Here is a 16,742-nt window from a genome sequence, read left to right as displayed (position 1 = left end):
TTGGACTCCGTTTGATATTGATTTCATGCGATGTAAAAAACATGGAAAAAAACAGGAACTGGCACTTGGCACTATGTCAATAGGTTAGTACCAAAAAATGATATAAAATGACTATAAAATGATTATAAAACATCCAATATTGATAATAAAACAGCATGGAACAATAAAAAATTATAGATACATTGGAGACGTATCAATGGCCACAATGTCCACATGATTGCAATGCGTTCGACATGGTAAATCCCAAGGCAATGAGCTTGCCACTTCATGACACACTTGTAATTGTGTCGCATAAGGTAATGTTTAAAACTTTAAAAACAAATCATATTAGGCATGATCTACTCCCGAATCTCTTCCCACCCTCGCTAATGATGGTCGCGATGTCCACATGATTGCAATGCATTCGACGTGGTAAATCCCAAGGCAATGAGCTTGCCACTGCACAATACACTCGTCATTGTGTCGCTCAAGGGAATGTCTAAAACTTTAAAAACAAATCTCATCGGCCATGAAGTACTCCTGAATCTCTTCCCACCCTCACCGATGATGGTCGTGATGTCCACATGGTCGCAATGCATTCGACGTGGTAAATCCCAAGGCAATAAGCTTGCCACTACATGACTCACTTGACACTGTGTCGCACAAGGGAATGTCTAAAACTAAAAAAAATCTCATCGTCCATGAACTACTCCTGAATCTCTTCCCACCCTCGCTGATGATCACTGCGATGTCCACATGATCACAAGGCATTCGACGTGGTAAGTGCGAAGGCAATAAGCTTGTCACTTCATGATAACTTTGTCATTGTGTCGCGCAAGGGAATGTTTAAAACTTTAAAAACAAATCTCATCGGCCATGAACTACTCATGAATCTCTTCCCACCCTCGACGAGGATGGCCGCGATCTCCACATGATCGCAATGCATTCGACGTGGTAAATCCCAAGTCAATGAGCTTGCCACTGCACGACACACTTGTCATTGCGTCGCACAGGGGGTGTTTAAAACTTTAAAAACAAATATCATCTGCCATGAACTACTCCCGAATCCCATACATAAATTATCGGTTCCAAGTGTTTCATCATTTTTTTGAAGTTTCGAGCGTTTCTCGGTGATCTCGTCAGGATGCCTCGTCTCTCTTCGTTGTCAAGGTTGTTGGAAGAAAATTGTTCAAAATTTTAACTTGTATCTTTCCATCTTCACTTTCTCCCAATCACCCTTTTATTTCTGGAGTTCTTCCCGGAGGCTCGGCACGGTGGTTGTTCATCATGGATTATTCAATTTCTGTTTGTTCATCAAGTTTGTTTTGCCAATCTTGAGGTTTTTCTCTTTCTCAAGAATCTAATCTCCAAGCTATTCTACTTGGTGCCATCATTAAGGTGTCCAAGTGGCCTTTCATCACGATTTCCTTTGAAGAGTTCAAGCATTGCTCTTCTTGCATTCCGAAGTGCAAGTTCTTTCTCCCCTTTTCTTCTAAGAGTTGTGACTTATCACTTTTCATTTCCTATCTAAGCTTGAGGTTGTTGAAGAAGTTGTGTTATATCATTCATGAATCATGAGGAGCCATGAAAAGAAGTTGTTCGAGAAGGATATCTTTTCAGCCTATTCCATAAAGAATTTCTAGGAATGAGTTATCTTGGGATAGATTTTACCTAAAGCCTTCCCTAGGGAATGTTGTTATTTTTGGTGCTTATCGATGATCCAAGATTCGTTTTTCCTCTCGTTGAAAGAGTTTTGTATAATGTTTACGTTAGTGGCAGGTTTTTGCCCAAATGTTTTGGAATGTTTTCCATAAGCACATTGGATGTTAATCTTTTGGTTGTTGAGGTTTCAACAACTACGTTCAAGCCTTCCTCGTAAGATTGTTATTTCAAGTTCTTTGTGCTACAAGATGTTGGATTCTTATTATTTTAGATCAAAGTATATAGCTATCTTTCATTTGTTTCGGAGGCATCATGTTGTTGCTCTCTTCGAAGTTCTATCCATCTTCTCAAGACCATGTTGTATTCCTTATTTCCTTTTTCAACCGGAGTGCTTTCAAATTCTTCTTTTCATGTCTTTCGTAACTTTGGTGTCCCACGTTTGTCAAAGAAGCAACTTAGTTTTACCTCTTCATCTTGTCATTCCTAGATCTCATAACGAGATATCTTATAAGTGGGGGAGAGTTGTAACACCCTGACACCGGTTCCCTAGATTCTTTCCATATTATAACTATTATATTGGGTATTTATTGATTCATTGCATTTATCATGTCATCATTCGCGTTGCATCGCCAGTCCATTGTCGTTGTACCGGAGTTATCCGGGTGTTTTTATATAATTGAAATATATTCAGATGTCAATATTTTGTAAAAACATTTTAAATTTTGCAGAATTATGAATATTTTCAAGTTATACAAAAAATTCCTTAACAACAAACTTATGAATTCTAAAAATTTCACATAAATATCCAAATTTTGCATAATTAAAACAATATTTATTTATTCTAATTTAGGAAGTATTTTTATTATTCAAAATTATAGAATTATTACTATAATCAGAAATACTATTTTATTTATATGATTGTTTCAAAAATAATACATCAATACCTTTTGAAATTGCTTGAACATTTTGCTAAATAATTTTTTGTACGTATAATATAATTAATGAAGGGGAGCCTTGGCGCAGTGATAAATCTGTTGCCTTGTGACCATGAGGTCACGGGTTCAAGTCTTGAAAAGGGAGCTACATGCACCGGGCTGCCCCTTTTTTATGTATAATATAATTAATATTCATAAAACATGAGCGTTTTAACTTTATTTTCATTACTATCATTACAAAAAAATTAACATGTGCAACATGGGCCATACAAACGGTAGCCCATTTAAACATACAGGCGTTTTCCTTTACAAGGGTCATTATCCTTATTGCGCATCAGAATTGTTGTGGTGTTGTGGCTGTAGCAGCCGGCTTACTAGTAAACAATCTTTTGAAAAATATAATTCAATTAGCAAACATTCTTTAAAATTAGTAAACATTCTTCAAATTTAAGACTTTTAAATTAATATAAACCTTACCAAACTAAAAACCACTATCTTGTTTAGGTATTGTAACATCCCAAATTTTCAATTTGGAATGTTATACATAGATCATTCTTGCATATCATATTTTGTTGCATTTCGTCTCGCGATCCTCGAAATCCTAAGCAACTCAAGGACCCTCGGAGAGAGTTGGGGATTTCCCCGGTTTTCAAATTTGAGCTTATCAAATTTTGAAACGAGGATTTTGGTTTTAATTATTTTCTCTCCAAAAATATTTCATATTAAAATATATGAGAGGAGATAATATGACTTCTCCAAAATAAATGAAATATTGGAGGAAAAATATTAAAATCAAATATTTGTTTTTATTTGGATTTTTTTTGCAATTTTATTTGCATTAGAAAAATTGCACGTTTTTCAAAGTTGCATTTTAGGGCCAAGAAAATGTTCATCTCGTTCTAAATATTTCATTTAGACGGTGAAAATTTGTTTTGCCATTTTTGGATTTTTATTTTATTTTCTAGGATTTTTTTAGTTTCACCGAATATATTTAAAAAAATGCGCAGAGGCTAACAAGGCCAAAGCCCAGCCGTCAACCCGCTCCCTCCCGCGCGTCGTCTCCCTCCTGGAGACTGGCCGTGCCCCGCCGCCACCGACTCAGAGGAGTCCGAGCCGGACTCCCCTCCCCGCCGCCTTTGCCCCTCCTCCAAGCCAGCACCCCCCTCCTTAAATACTCAGCCCCCCACCACTACCACCACCCGCCACCGCCGCCGCGCCGCCTCGCCCCGCCGTCGCCGCCGCGTCTTGCCGGACCGACGAGGTAGCCGTTGCCGCCGGTTTTTTTAAAGAAAACCAATTTGGTTTTTTTAGAAAAACCCTAGTTCGTTTTTTAGATCGGTTCGCCGGTTTTTCACGGTTTTTCTTTTTAGCGCACGTTCGTCCGTACGTTCGTTTTAACGAATGGTTTTCGCTCATTAGTTACAGACAACAAACGCTCGTTCGTTAGCCTGTTCGTCAGCTTTCTTTTATCGGATTTTTCCGCGGTTATTTCTGATCGCGATTTCTCATCCGATTTTTGTTCTAGTTTATCTTTTCGCTCGTTTGTCGGAATCAGGCGATTCAAGCGCCTAGATCTTCGTCTCGAGACCCTCTTTCTGTTTAACCAACTTAAACAAGGTTTTGGTACTGTAAAATTTGACCTAGGTCCAAATTAGTAAACGGATCTTGTTTCTTTCGCCGTTTGAGTTTCGTTGCTCCGTTTGATTTGATTCTTTTTGCTAACCGGAGTTCTTAAGTTGAACTTTCTGGTAGATCTTCTTATTTGAGTTTTACCCGTGCTTCTTTGCTTGATTGCTTATGTATGCTATTGTTTGTTTGCGATAGAATTCCCGGAGTGCGGAGCGTGTTATTTGGAGTCCCTAGGTTTCGCGGATCGTCAGCAAGGCAAGTAACACTTTGATCATACCCCTTTATCACCCAGTTTTTATGCATTAGTTCCAATCCTCAAACATTGCATGGTTAGGATGTATTTAACATGTGGGTTGGGAAGTAGTTGATGAGGTAGAACCTATTGCCTTGTTACATTCAAACCTTGGGAGTTACTTATACGAATTGCTTATGCTGCTATGCTACGCTCGTAGACGTGGTTGGGGTGAGTGAAATCCATGACAGATGTGAGATTGTTAATTAATGGTTCAACTTAAGGTGGCAACTTAAATACACATCTGGGTGGATTGAGGCACCTGGAGTACCCAGTGTTGCCTGTATTTTTTGGAAATCCCGGGGTTCCGTGTGATTTTCTTATGGACCGCCACCCAGGCTCAAAGGGAACTGAGATGATTCATGCTAGAAACTTCCGTGTGCAGCCATAAGCTATTATGGGCTCTAGCATAGTTGAGTAAGTTACGTGAAGCTCTTGAAGAGGTGGATCAGCAGGTAGTGGGTCCTTCAGAGGGCCATTGGAGTTTGCAACTAGTTTCTCCTCCCCTTTTGAGGAAGGTGGAAAAAAGTTCCATACCACTATTTATCGGGCGGTCGACCTTATTACTTTTTTTAGATTAGTGGTTAACCCGCTCAGCTCCCTTATGATGACTTGAACATGATCTCCTTTCTAAATATCTGATCATACAGCCAGCACAGGGCTTAGCGGATGTAGGTTAGAGATCAGTTTGAACTGTGATCTTTCTCTTGCAGCATGAAAGTGTTCATGGATTTGAGTGGAAATGAAAGAAGAAATCGTCTATCTAGACAGAGTATGTGTATTATTCGGTCCATGCTTGCCCTTCTAGGCCCTTTAGATCTATATCTATCTTACTATCGAAAAGGGTTTTAGGAGGAGCAGAGCAAGTCGCGTTTACAGCCAGCAGTTCTTATGGGCGTAACTCCCTCTAGTATTCCAATAATCTCCTTTCCTCCAATATGTCACTAGTATTCAAGTATGCGGCTCGTATTAGTATGCCAGGCGTTCGAGAGACCAGAATTCTTTTCGTAGCCTTCCCTTCAATATGCCATCTTGTCTTGCGGTGCTCTATCCTTCCAAGCAAGCATGTGCTCGGGGAGCACTCCTTTTATCATTCATAAAATATGCTTATCTCTCCTTGGTCGTAAAGCTTCGCTTTGCTTTCATTTCTTGAAAATGCCATTGGAGTTTCTGAAGGAAATATGCCCTAGAGGCAATAATAAAGTTATTATTTATTTCCTTATATCATGATAAATGTTTATTATTCATGCTAGAATTTTATTAACCGGAAACATAATACATGTGTGAATACATAGACAAACAGAGTGTCACTAGTATGCCTCTACTTGACTAGCTCGTTAATCAAAGATGGTTATGTTTCCTAACCATGGACAAAAAGTTGTTATTTGATTAACGGGATCACATCATTAGGTGAATGATCTGATTGACATGACCCATTCCATTAGCTTAGCACCCGATCGTTTAGTATGTTGCTATTGCTTTCTTCATGACTTATACATGTTCCTATGACTATGAGATTATGCAACTCCCGTTTGCCGGAGGAACACTTTGGGTGCTACCAAACGTCACAACGTAACTGGGTGATTATAAAGGAGCATTACAGGTGTCTCCAAAGGTAGATGTTGGGTTGGCGTATTTCGAGATTAGGATTTGTCACTCCGATTGTCGGAGAGGTATCTCTGGGCCCTCTCAGGTAATGCACATCACATAAGCCTTGCAAGCATTGCAACTAATGAGTTAGTTGCGAGATGATGTATTACGGAACGAGTAAAGAGACTTGCCGGTAACGAGATTGAACTAGGTATTGGATACCGACGATCGAATCTCGGGCAAGTAACATACCGATGACAAAGGGAACAACGTATGTTGTTATGCGGTCTGACCGATAAAGATCTTCGTAGAATATGTAGGAGCCAATATGGGCATCCAGGTCCCGCTATTGGTTATTGACCGGAGACGTGTCTCGGTCATGTCTACATTGTTCTCGAACCATAGGGTCCACACGCTTAAGGTTTCGATGACAGTTATATTATGAGTTTATGAGTTTTGATGTACCGAAGGAGTTCGGAGTCCCAGATGAGATCGGGGACATGACGAGGAGTCTCGAAATGGTCGAGACGTAAAGATCGATATATTGGACGACTATATTCGGATTTCGGAAAGGTTCCGAGTGATTCGGGTATTTTACGGAGTACCGGAGAGTTACGGGAATTCGCTGGGAGAAGTATTGGGCCTTGATGGGCTTTAGTGGGAAGAGGAGAAAAGGCCTGCTGCGCCCCCCCTCCCCTCTAGTCCGAATTGGACTAGGGAAAAGGGGGCCGGCCACCTTTCCTACTCCTCCACTTCCTTCTCCCTTCCTCCCCTCTTGGTGGACTCCTACTAGGACTTGGAGTCCTAGTAGGACTCCACATCCTGGCCGCGCCTAGCCTTGGCCGGCCTCCTCCTCCTCCTCCATCCTTTATATACAGGGGCAGGGGGCACCCCATAGACACACAAGTTGATCCTCGTGATCGTTCCTTAGCCGTGTGTGGTGCCCCCTGCCACTATATTCCACCTCGATCATATTGTAGCGGTGCTTAGGCGAAGCCCTGCGACGGTAGAACATCAAGATCGTCACCACGCCGTCGTGCTGACGAAACTCTTCCCCGACGCTTTGCTGGATCGGAGCCCGGGGAACGTCATCGAGCTGTACGTGTGCTAAGAACTCGGAGGTGCCGGAGTAACGGAGCTTGGATCGGTCGGATCGGGAAGACGTACGACTACTTCCTCTACGTTGTGTGATCGCTTCCGCAGTCGGTCTGCGTGGGTACGTAGACAACACTCTCCCCTCTCGTTGCTATGCATCACCATGATCTTGCGTGTGCGTAGGAAATTTTGAAATTACTACGTTCCCCAACAGTTTCCAGCCGGGAGGCACAGTCTCGTACAAGCAACTTCTCTTCCTCTTTCGAAAAGCAGCAAAGCGGTGTCGGGTTGGAAGCCTGCGGAACAGTCTGTTCTAGCGCCTCATTCTTTACATCCTTGCATTACTCTCTTCCTTTCCTCCTTGCCCTAACTTGAACTGGCTGAAACTAAAATGACCGGACTTTCTAATGATGGCACTGGCTTGGCTGGATCGACATGAACTTCTATTAGGACAACAATTGTTTTGCCCCTTGTCGAACTTTGACTGAGACATAGCCTTGCTGCTGCGGGCCAGCCGACTTATAATTCTAGTTACTGTCCTTCTTGTTCATGTAGTGCCTGCCTCTCTCCAAAACTCCTTCCCGCACTTGATTGAGCAAAAGATGCGGCTTCACTAATTGAGTTAGGCACCTGCACTTCCACTGCAGCTCTGAGTTCATTCTTCAGACCCAAAAGAAATTGTGTCACCAGCAGAAGTCCTCCTACATCCAGATCATACAATTTAACCTAGCGGAGCGGATTCAACTACTTAAGATATTCTTCCTCAGAGCCAGTCTGCTCTCTATCATCATCTATCGTCTAAATAAGAAAATAATGACACCGATATAGATCTTGTTGAGGACCCCCATCCAAGCCATAGGAAAGAAAGCCGCTGGAGTGCGACGCTCAAAGCAAAAGTAAGTAATAGGGAAACAAGGTTCTATTAGGCTTGCAGGGCTGCTGCTCTTTGAAAGACGAGGTCTAGTGGAAGAGGCGGGTCGGGCAAGTTGAGTACTCAGATTCGGCGCTTGCTTGACATCTCTCTTTGAATCTGAAACCTGACATGACCATTGATTCCGCCTCCATTGCCGGAAAGGATAACGATGGATCTCTAGCTAGCTCATAGGCAGAGGAAAGGTATACGTTAATAGATAAGGAAAAGTGGATCCGCTACCAAATATGTTGTGGAGCCGTGTTCTCCAGGGAGGTTTGAGGGTTCTTGGGATGGGTTCTATGTTGCTGCCCATTCATTTCCTATTAATAAGCAGATATGTAAAGCCAGTCATTCTATTAAAGAGAACTTCCAGTGGCAGATTTTAGATGGTAATTCGGTGCGATTGTTATAAGACCCTTGGCTCGGTGGGACTACATTGAATAGAAGGCGTATTCCTATGAACATGTCAGAGCTGTTGGAAGGTTTGTCTCTCTCCCACTATCTCATTCCTAATTGGGATTGGCATCTTAGTTTATTAGCTTTTTTTCTCCCTGATGAGGTTGTGCGAGAAATTTCAGTTGTACCAATTCCTAGAAGCATCTGTTCTAATACTTTGACATGGGGGTCTTCTGTTCACTCTGACGATTAGGATGAAGGAAGTATACAGGGAGGTCTGCCAGCCATTTAATGAGGAAGGTGGTCTTCATTTCTCTTGCGTATGGAAGCTTAAGGTCATTCCCTGCATTCCGTTTTTTTGGTGGAAAGCTTATTGGAATAGACTTCCGTGCAGAGAACGAACTTCTTGTCTCAAGGAATTTGCTCCCATTGTCTCAGTGCTTTTTTATGTTTGTGAAGGGGTAGTGGAGGACACAGACCATGTTCTGGTGAAGTGCACAGTAGCTAATCAAGTGTGGATGGTTGGTCTTCCTGAACTCTTTGAGCTGGAGCTTTGGACTCTATGAGGTATTGGGTGCTTGCCCTATTGAGAGTATCTTACATTCTCTCTTCACCAGACAGATAGACAAATAGGCAATCCGATAGAAAGATTATGGCTTCCTTACTATTAGCAAGCTCCCACAGGCGATGAACTGCTTCTGACTTCTTCATTCGGTTTGTAGCCATACCGTATAGAGTGAAAAATGCCTTTTTTGGAAGTAGCTAGATTCAAGCAAGCATCCTAGCAAAACGATCTTTTGACAATGGGCTCTGCCCAACACTGGGACTGACTGACTTTATACAGAGATAGAAAAGGCTGCAATCCGAGTTTGATAAGACGGTTAAAGACATTCATTGTGGTTGGTCATGTTGGTGAATTAGATGAACAATCGATATTACCATCTTGGACTATGAAGTCATCCATCCAGACATACTTCTTAGGTTAAATAGCCAAACATCTGAGTGAGTCAGTCTACCAATGCCTTATGACTCATGACAGTAGTCCACCAGATCCCTAGTTGCTATTTTTGTCCTTTTGGATACCACCTATTTTCATATTGAAAAGATTCCAGTACCTTCACCACAAACACAAGGCCTGCTGCTCCCTAAGTTGTAAAGTCGCCCGTTTGGTAATCGGAGTGAACCTATACTTACTCAACTACTAACTCTGAATGTTCTCGCTATCGAAGGATTTCTTTCTTTGCGTATGATGATTGAGGCTCAATTCCTTCCCGAAAGAATAGTAGACTGACAAACGTATCTTACTCGTTCCCTCAACTGCTCGACTGAAAGAACTCTTAGTTCTCATTCTGCTCTTTCTTGTTTTTTCAGGATCCAGGAAAGACTTTCTTTAAAAAGAGGAATCCAGATGGATAGATTGTGAAATATAGTATCTCCTTCGATTGAAACATCAAGGATGAAATAGAGGACTTCTAACTGAATGATTGATGGAATTCAGGTGCGATTCCTAGTATTCAAATAAAAGAACATTAGATTACATATAAGTTATTTGTGTTCCTACTCCATTCTATTCTCTATTTCAATCTCATATGAGGTAGCTGGTCAAAGATAGGCTATGTTGACCCTTTCAAACTGTTTTCCATAAAAAAACATAAATCCGCTTATGCATTCACCCAAGCATATAGAGACGGAGGAGAGCTTGCCTGCGGTAAAGGAAGGTTTTACTACGAAGCATACAAGTCTGCTTTAACCAACAGGGGAGTGGGAAATACACTCCCCTGTTTGTTACAACTGATGCACCGCCTATAAGCAGGTAGCTTGTGAGCTATCGATCAATTGTGAATGTTCTCATAGAATTGGATCTTATCTTATTCACATAAGTCTTTCATTTCGTACATGTTTCCAGGAAATAAATTATGACAACCAATTAAGCATTGGATGAGTCAAAGGCTTCTTTGAGCATTTCCAGATCAACTAGGACAAGACTCAATAAAGTCACCAATGTTGCTGCTTGCTTGACTTTGCTTTTTTGTGTCTACTTCTTTGCTTGTCTCGCCAATGAAGATACTGCATCATCTCTATACTTGCTAGATAACCAAAACTTTGCTTCCCATTTCTTTTGCAATTAGATCGATCTCCCAATGCTTATATATGTGGTGCCCCATAGTGATGAATGGAGCAAAAGCTAGGAAGAATTAGGAAGCATTAGCCCGGAATGACCCCAAGACTTATTTGCAGGAATCATAGCCAGCCAATAAAATTACTCTTTTAATATAGCAGCGGTGACCCCATGGATCAAGGAAGAAGGTTTTGTCTTATCCCAGCAGCAATGAGAGCCTCTTTCTTCTCCTGATGTGAATACACAAACCCCTATAGCATCCGACACCACTCACATACCCTAGAAATTCTTGTTGTGGGGCAAGTGAAAGTACTTTGATATGCCCCAGAGGTCTTCGAACCTTGGTATTTCGAATCAAATTCATAGCTTTTTGAATGGCTGCGGTTCCGGGACTCAAGTCTTTAGTTTATAGGTTCTACATTAGGTTCACGAAACGGATATCAAACAAAGATAGCTGTTGAGGAGGAAGACCTGGATAGGGAGCCGGTTACGAATAAACCTGGGACTAGGAAACCCTGAACTATGAATGGAAACACTTTTTCAAGCAAGGGTAAATGGATCTGGTTAGGAAGCCAGAGATGGAAGAGAGGGTGTCGTGTCGGATCTTCAATCGGGGCAAACAACGGATGCTCGGGATAAAGCTGGACTTCGATTGGTTTTTGATGGATATGAGCTTTCCCTGAATAAGGATCAAAATATGCTTCCTAAAACAGCATGCGCAATGGTGGGCCGAGTACATAGCATAGCGTATATCAAGTATCCAACGCCTTTCGAATAAGGAATGGAAGCCGACTTAATAAAACTACATCTTGCTGATGTAGGTGTAGACAGGTATTCTAAAAGGAGTGACAATATTGGGTGTAAGGATTCTTCTATGCAAACATTGACCACTCGTATGGTAGCCTCACAACCATCTACAAGGGAGACTTCCACCTCAACCTGAAGTTCACCCACGTGGAGCCTTTACTAGTTGGAGTGGTAAGACTACAACCGATCCTCTTCCCCAATGCCAGCGTTGTATGTACCACCTGCCTTCTACCCTAGTCGGCCCAATACCTTCTCCGCGGGGACCTCAACAGTCCACTACTTCTGCTGCACAACCTAGTTCTTCTACACTAGCAGCTATTGCTCCTAATGATCCATCATCAATTTGCTTCACCTGTCAACCCAAAGCTGCCATTTCCAGAACGGTTTGTGAAGACAACTGAATACAAGCAGATTGCAAAGTTTCTGGATATGATGACAGATATGCAGATTACCACCCCCGTCCTTGATGGTGTCTTACAGGTGCCGATGTATACACAGTTCTTTAAGGACCAGCTCGCAAAGAAGCAAACCATTAACGAGCCAGAACTGGTTACTCTTACTAAGGAATGTAGTGCACTCGTTCAAATAAGCTACCTCTCAACTTAGATGAGCCTGCCAGTTTCAGTATTCCATGCTTGATAGGAAGTCAAACTTTCCATGCTTTATGTGGTCTTGGGTCTACTGTGATTCCCTTCACTGTCTACGAGCCACTACCATTGGGTGATGTACGGCCGACTAGCATCACTCTCCACCTTGCTGATCAGGATCCGGCAGACATTTTGGGTGATATCCCTGCGATAGTTGGTAACTTCGCATTTCTAGTTGATTTTGTTGTCTTGGAGATGTAGGATAAGAGCTTTCCTATTATTTATTTTTTGGGGGGAGACCTTTTCTAGCTACTGCAGGGGCTGTCATCGATGTGAAAGATGCTAAGCTCACGCTTCAATTTGGTGAGGAGAAAGTCTCATTTGACATTAGGTATATCTTCCAACTCACCTTCCTCACTGTCCAGACCATAGTAAGCAATATGAAACGAGTCACTTAAGCCCTAGTAAAAGGCTACTCTTTGAATCCCCTCTTTAAGGCATATAAAATTAGTACTCTTCTTGAGCTAGCTTAAGCATATCTCGAGCGAGTGAGTTTCCCTCCATCAAGTTCTAAGCGATCAAATAAGGTCCTTGCTCTCGAGCCAATGCCAATACCAATAGAGAGGGTCTAAAGAAGGATTCAAAGGAGGTTACCGGTTAAGGGCAAATGCAATCTCTGAGCCAGTTGGAGAAAAAAGGTAATCAAAGAAAGTTTCAGTTGGATTTTCCCTGCCAACCCTACCCAAATTTCATACCCTGCGGTTTTCGTTCCTCTATTGATATTTCGTTCCTCGAATCGAGACTTTCTTTGTCGAGGATCTCTGGTTTAGGGTACTCCATCGAGTTTCAGTTTCTTCTTCTAATGGTTGTGTCCATCTAAGGTGGCTATTTGAGCGATTTAAGTATCGCGGTTGTCTTGAGCTCTGGATTGATGGACGGAAACCCGGGTGTCGGTGTCAAAACCGGCGGATCTCGGGTAGGGGGTCCCGAACTGTGCGTCTAGGATCGATGGTAATAGGAGGCAGGGGACACGAAGTTTTACCCAGGTTTGGGCCCTCTTGATGGAGGTAAAACCCTACTCCTGCTTGATTAATATTGATGATATGGGTAGTACAAGAGTAGATCTACCATGAGATCAAGGAGGCTAAACCCTAGGAGCTAGCCTATGGTATGATTGTTGTGTATATTGTATATCTATCGACTAGCCTGGCCTTGGTTTATATAATGCACCGGAGGCCTAGGATAACAAGAGTCCTAGCTGAATACGCCGGTAGGGAGAAGTCCTTGTCTTGATCGCCAAGTCTTGTGGAATCTTCCTTGTATGCGGCAGCCGTCCGAACTGGCGCATGAGTATATGGCCACGGGGGTCCTCGACCCAATCTAATAGATCGGGAGACGACGTGGTGAGTACCCCCTAGTCCAGGACACTGTCAGTAGCCCCCTAAACCTGTCTTCAAGTTAGGGACGCTCCTCGATTCTTCCGAACTGTTCTTCACCTTCGGTTGCCGGTCTTGAAAACTAGTTCAACAAATCTTCTTTATCTTCGATCTTGAGGATCGCCGAAATGCATTCGACGAGTTTACACGTCGGGTATCCGAGGAGCCCCTTTAAGTTTCCAGCCTTTATCAATGCCTTGTTTATTTTTATGCCACACCTCGGGTTTGAAGTTGTTCCCGGGAGGCAGGGTCCTCTTGCGTCCGAGCTCCAACGCCGGACTGCATTCGAGGTATCTTATGCAGCCGAGCACCAACGCCGGACCGCTTCCCAGCTCTAGCGCCGGAATGTATCCGAGCTCCAACGCCGGACTATGTATCCGAGCTCCAACGCCGGACTGTATATCCGAGCTCCAACACCGGATTGTGTCCAGGCTCCAATGCCGGACTATATCCGAGGTGTCATATCACCTTGGTTCAAAAAAGTTGAAGGAGTTTAGCCGAGCTTAATGCCGGAAATGCCCTCTATGGAGCCAGCCACTAGCGCCCGAGCTTTATGCCGGACTGCTTCCGAGGTGGTGCACCACCCTGACTATGGGCCGATTTTTTGTTAATATTTTTTATTGGTGCAATTTATTCACTACCGAGATATATAGCCAGTAGCCCTCAAGGTGTGTATCAGTCTAAAACCCGAGATGCACATGAAGGATGACATAAGACGGCTGATCCCAGTAGCCGCTGAGACTCAGGTTGATTTGCAAAATCGGCCTGAGGATCAAGTCCAAGCTCGGCAGAATACTTTGGGACACTAAAAGCGGCGTGCTCAGTCCTCGAGACTCAGGTTGGGTGCGGCCAACCAACCTGAGGATCAAAATCTCCTCGGAAAATTTTCTGCATTGGACAAGCAATGCAGTAGCCCCCGAGACACTGGTCGGATGGCAACACCAGATCAGGGGATCGATGTGCCCCTTTAATATTTTTAAATAATAAGCCCGAAGCCCAGTAGCCCCCGAGCCTTAATGCGGGCACGGGTGGCTGAATTAAGGATCAATATCCATAGTAAAATCACAAATTATGTGTAATGACTCTATGTATCCAAGTACTTTACGTCATTAATGCTCGGATCCGCATTGTACAAAACTTTGTTGACCAACCATCGGCTTCCGCCTCCTCGGCCAGTAGCCGAGGAGTGTTTGTCCTACTTTATAAAGCCTTTATGAGGGTAAAGATTTACAACAAACAAGGCAATCTGGCCATACGGTTTTATAAACAAAGGTACGCAGAGAGTTATATTACTGTTTAACAGAAGAAATGTCTTCCAAAGAAAATAGTCCCGCTATCGGTTCCTTTCTTTGGGTTGTCATGCTAAGCATGATCATTAAACCTCAGCTCTAATGTAAGAGCAAAATATTGAGGATTTAGTTTGGGAGGCCAGTTAATAGCCCCCGGTAGTGTTCGGCGACAGTCGGGGTCAAGCCGTAAACACTTAAGCCAATGTTATGAACGGCCCATCATTTAACATAGTCATCGGTTCGCTGACCAGTTTACGCTTATTGTGAAAGTCAGTTTTCGGCTTTCTCCACTGAGGTGCTTAACCGTGTGAGCTGGAAGCACAATCGCAGCGGTTCTCCCTTTGCACGCCTAGCTGAACAAAACGGAACGTATGAAGCAAGTGCGGGAGCCGGGCAACCCAACTATTGACCGAAGACACAATTCGAAACCGATGCATATATAGCAATATCTGAGAATGTTTTTGCCGAATCCCTAAAGGTGTCCGGCATTGCACTGCAAGAATAATGCTAGAAAAGCACAAATAGTTTAAAAGTGCCAAAAAGCTTGGAAAACCAAGAAACGTCAGTAAAAACATGACGTCCGAACAATATCAAGTGTTCGGTGCCAATCCGAAAGTTGGTCTTAGAAAAAAGAAGTGCTTCTGTCGTGCTTTAACATGATACATCATATCTCAAGACTTCGAGCGGGTCAGCCTACGGCATCAACCTCCTATCCCGAGGGCGGAGTACTTCTCATCAGGCCAGTTTAGCAAACTAAACTCTAGCGGCTTTGAGAGAGAAATTAGGCTCCCGGCTAGTGACCGCACACTCGTGTCGAAAAAAGGAGTGATAAATAATAATAAAACTTTGCAACAACTAAGAAGAAGAACACTTATTATAAAATGGCTCAAATAAACTTAAGAGCCCCCAAGTGACTTGGGTAGAAGAATGATTGCATGTACCGAAGTACTTATATCATATATATGTTCAACCGAACTTTAAACGCGTCCTAACCGACCGTCAGCTTCTCCCTCTTCGGTCAAGGACCGAAAAGTGTTATGTACTCCATCGGTCGAGAATATCGACGGTGTTTCCAATAACCAGGCAATCAGGCCATAAGGCTATAACAGACAAAGCGCGCTCAGGGAACTTATGCTATATTACCGTGAAGTGTAAGAAGCATCTTCGAAGAAAATACTACCCCCACCGATACCTTTCTACGGTGCTCATTGTTATTATGAGACTTGTGCAATAGATTTTTTGTACTCATGAGTTCCGTTGTGTGCCAACCATCATTGAAAACTATAAGAGCGCTAGCTTTCGGCTTCACCCAGTCTGAGGTCCGGCTCGGCTGACCCGATCGTGACAATCGCAGAGGTGCTCCCTTTACTCCCTAGCCGAACAATCGGGAACGTAGGGGTAAACACAGGAGCGAGGCAACCCAGCTTGCAAATCGCTTAAGTCAATATGGTGCATATTGTGGCATAATACACGAACAAGGAATGAAGCCGTACAAGTATAATCATATGCAAGAGGAAAAGCTTCATAAAGAAAGCCCCCAAGTGAATTGGGTCCTTGAATTTGTGTGTCACAAACAAAGTTTGGACAAGGAAAATTTTTTACAAGCAACTTTTTTCCAAAAATGTATAATGCTTGGTCGAACCGAACACAAGTTAGAAATTAAAGCTTTGAGCATGAAAGTGACTTAGCTGGTTAATGTGTTCGGTATTGATGACGCGGTCCAAGCTTGATGCGGGGCAAGGTTCCATCCCCCAAGCCGGTCCCGAGATGGCGGAGCGGAGAGCTCGACACGCTGAAGTGGTGACATAGCACGGTCAATGCAGACCGGCAGAGTGACGCCGAAGTCCCCGGATCATTTTCCTGTGCACAAAAAATAGTGCAAACCAGAGATAATAGTAATAATGATAATTAAAAAATGTTGCATAATAAATAATTTATGCAAAGTAAGAAATAGAAGAAATATGGCCTGGCGCCGAAGTCAATGTCGATGCAGGGCGTCGGCGTGATGTAGTA

Source organism: Triticum urartu, chromosome 3, assembly GCF_003073215.2.
Source record: "Triticum urartu cultivar G1812 chromosome 3, Tu2.1, whole genome shotgun sequence".
In the NCBI taxonomy this organism is placed as follows: Eukaryota; Viridiplantae; Streptophyta; class Magnoliopsida; order Poales; family Poaceae; genus Triticum; species Triticum urartu.
Note: the sequence above shows the minus strand (reverse complement) of the source record.